Below are 4,327 nucleotides of genomic sequence, written 5' to 3'. Positions count from 1 at the left end.
ACTCTTCTCTCAGCTTCTCCTTATACTCATTCTCCTTTTTTTTCCTCATTTAAACAGTTCACTCTAAGTACCTCCCTACCTTCTGCCCTTTTCCTCTTTCTCCACCTATTCTCCACTCTCAATTTACCTTCCACCAGGAAATGATCTGATATTCCCCCACTCTGACCACCTGACCCATGCGTATATATACCGTACATCCCTAACTTGTCATTTTTTCTCACCTCTCTTTAAATGTAAGTATTTGTTTCCCTATCGCTCTCTTCTTTTGAATTTAATACTTCATTTTTGTACCTTGTCATCGTATTTGTATGCATTTATATTGCATTCCACATATTTTACCGATATTGTTCTTGCATATTTTAATTTTATACAATTGTCAACATTACTGCAATTACACAACGTATTATTTTTTTTTCAAAAGTTTTGTTTATTGTATTTATTTTAGAGTTTATTAATCCATTTTTCCTGCTGATTTCAAATATGCAATTATTTTTTCTGTATCATCGACCGTTATAGAAATACATATAATTTCAATGTTACCATGTATATTTTGGAATTGTTATGTGGTCTGCTACTAAATGTTTATCTAATTTTCTCTTTCAGATCAATGACTGAACTATTTACCTGTTAAGATGGCTACTAGAGGATGTGAAAATTCTCCTGATACATTTTGCTATGTGTGTGGTTATTATATTGGAAAAAAACAAGTACTACATAAGATCGTGAGAGGTGCTAAAGTGTGGATAGCGTACAGACTCTATTTCGGAATGCCCATGGGTGACCAGGACAAGCCATGGGCACCTCATGGGATATGTGGAAGCTGCCGATCTACTCTAGAAGGATGGCTGAGAGGTACAGGAAGGGCAATGCCTTTTGCCATTCCTAGAATATGGAGAGAGCCGAAGAACCATCACGACGACTGCTACTTTTGTATGATTGATGTGACGAAGTACAGGAAAGTGAAAGGAAGACAAGCTCTGCAGTATCCAGACACCATCATCTAGAGCACCTGTCCCACATGATGATAGCTTACCAGTACCACAACCACCAGAAAATGCAAGTTTATTTTTATCATACTCTCTTTACTTTTAATTAACTTCAATATTAAGTACTTAATATACATTCACTTTCCTAAAGATATATGGAATACTAATGATATTCGTCTTTGTTGAAGTTGCTATATTTAGTTATTTCTTTCTTTCCAGATGGAAGATGCAATGGAAATTTCATCTGAAGGGTCAGCAGGTAGCAGCAGCCATGAAATGGGAGACGAAGATTTCGCACCAAGAACGACTTCGGAGCCTCACTTTCCAAGTCAGAGTGAGCTAGATGACTTAATCAGAGACTTAGGTCTTACTAAGTCAGGAGCTGAGCTTCTTACATCAAGGATGAAAGAATGGAATCTACTAGGAGAAGACTGCAGGACATCTGTGTACCGGAAACGACATGAAGAATTTAAAATCTACTATAACTTTAGTGATGATATGTGTTATTGTAAGGATGTTACTGGTTTGTTTACAGCCCTTGGACTCGAACATGATCCTGCAGAATGGCGACTGTTCATAGATAGCTCAACACGAAGTCTCAAAGTAGTATTGCTCCACAATGGAAATAAAAACCCACCTTTGCCTCTTGAACACTCAGTACAGAAGAAAGAAAACTATCATAATGTCAAACAGCTTCTTGAAAAAATCAATTATGCTGAATTCAAATGGGATGTTTGTGGTGATTTCAAGATGCTAGCCTTTTTGCTTGGCTTACAAGGGGGATACACAAAGTATTCCTGTTTTCTTTGTTTATGGGACAGCAGGGCTGATGATGATCATTATAATAAAGTTCATTGGCCCCCAAGAGTTGAACTGCAGCCAGAAATGTTAAATGTTCTCAGACAGCCTCTAGTAGATTCGAAAAAAGTTTTATTACCCCCACTTCATATCAAGCTAGGGTTAATTAACCAGTTTGTGAAGGCTTTGGATTTTGGAGGCGAAACTTTCCAAGAAATTTGTCTCATGTTTCCCAATCTATCTGAGGCTAAGCTCAAGGGTGGTATATTTGTTGGACCCCAGGTAAACAAAATGTTGAAGTCGGAGAAACTGGAAAGAGCGATGACGAAAGTTGAAAGAGAAGCTTGGTGTTCATTTCGTGATGTAGTTCGTGGATTCCTAGGAAATCACAAGGACCCTAATTATAAACAAATAGTGGCAAAGCTTTTTGAGAACTTCAGGAAACTTGGTTGTCGTATGTCCTTGAAGATACATTTCTTGCATTCTCACCTAGATTTCTTCCCCGAAAACTTGGGGGCTGTCAGTGAGGAGCATGGCGAGAGATTTCATCAGGATATCGCAACTATGGAAAGAAGATATCAAGGACGATGGAATACTGCTATGATGGGAGATTACATATGGTCACTAGTCAGAAAAGACGAAAGCATGCATTCTAGAAAATCTCGATCGTCAAAGCACTTCTAATCATGAGAAGAGTCATCAAAACACTTGCAGTGCAAAGTTGTGTTGTTTATTTTGTTCTTACTAATATTGTAGCTCTTAAATACACTTCACATTATGAAAAAAATACTAGATGTTGTATAATTATCCTTAGAATGCTAAAGTAGATTGAATCAATTAACTACTGTAGAGAAAGGTTGCGTATATAACAATAAAATCAAGAATAAATCAAGAAATATCGATGTTACGTCAAAACTAATGTGATATTTGGATTCAGTGACACAAAATACACATATAAACATGAAAAAATACAAATAAACAAAATATGTGTTACATTGTGTTATATATATATTTTTTATTTCAGACTACTCTTGAAAATGTCTTCATTAAGACGAAACGTTGAGCTCAAATAATGAAAAGAAATGGAAGAATACAGTTATCTAGTTTCAATTCACCCGGTTAATGGCAAAACTCTAATCAGGAAAATCGAAAATACAAGGAAAAAACTGAATAACTACAACAATGCTGTCGTTTTTAACTCCACGTGTATTACCGAGAACCTGCTCCCTTCTTTTACAAATACACACACACACACACACACACACACACACACACACACACACACACACACACACACACACACACACACACACACACACACACACACACACACACACACATATATATATATATATATATATATATATATATACATATATATATATATATATATATATATATATATATATATAATGGAAGTCAATGTTTGGGTACGGAGTCGGAGACGCAGAAACCCAGGGCTAAACAATTTAAGTTACAAATTTCTCACGCCCATCCAGTAAGTGTTACATGTGCTACATATCCATCACACTTACCAACACAAACCAGTACGCATAGAATTGCAGCTGTAGATGCCACAAATCAGCACATATAAAATGACACGCCAGTACAAAACCAAACTCTAAACGTAATGATATCATCAGTATAGTTGAGAGATTGAGTTGATGAAGGAGTATTGGGATGATTTGGACACATGGAAAGAATGAGTGAAGAAATTTTGTGAAAGATATGTGGAGGACAGGGGTGTAGGGAGTGAGTATGAGGGGACAATCAAAGATGAGATGGACAGATGGGGTAAAAGGGCTATAGGGAAAGAGGGTAATGTTTGTTGAGGAAAGAAAGGAGAAGACACATGATAAGGGTGAGTGGAGAATGGTTGTGTATGAATGATGCTGTGATGCAAGGAAGGGGATGGGTGGGGGATGGGGGTAAGGGAGTATTGTGTGAATGATATTTTGACGCGGACCGAACAGATTTTTCCCGTCTTCTCTTTTTCTGCATGAGAGGACGGAGAGGGATGGGTCGCCGATTAAATGAAGCGGCCTTGCTGTGGGTGTGGTGTGTTTTGACACAGTGGAGTGGGCGAGATGCAGGGATGATCCGTCATCCAGGAGGAATCAAGAAAAGAGAGAGGAAGGGTGGTGAATGGGAGGGGTGGATTTATGCATTTGACATTGGCTACCTCCCTTGTAATGCCGTAAATGCAATGTTCGATTACTTGCGGTGGAGCTTGTTGGTTCATTAGTCACAACGAAACACAACATACATGCATGTATATATATATATATATATATATATATATATATATATATGTATATATATATACATATATATATATATATATATATATATATATATATATATATACATACATATACCAAGGCTTTTTCCCCCTTACAAGGGAGGTAGCCAAAAAGGAAAAGGCATAAAATCATTCCCATCCATTCCATCCCTAAATACACTCCACACCCCCTCCACCCTCCCTCTTATCTTAGCACCTCCTGGATGACGGGTTATCCCTGCACCTTGTCCACTGCCCTGGG

The sequence above is a fragment of the Oratosquilla oratoria genome, chromosome 36 (assembly GCF_046742065.1).
Source record: "Oratosquilla oratoria isolate Oo_2021 chromosome 36, ASM4674206v1, whole genome shotgun sequence".
Lineage (NCBI taxonomy): Eukaryota > Metazoa > Arthropoda > Malacostraca > Stomatopoda > Squillidae > Oratosquilla > Oratosquilla oratoria.
The sequence above is the reverse complement of the archived record's forward strand: the minus strand, read 5'-3'. Positions refer to the sequence as shown.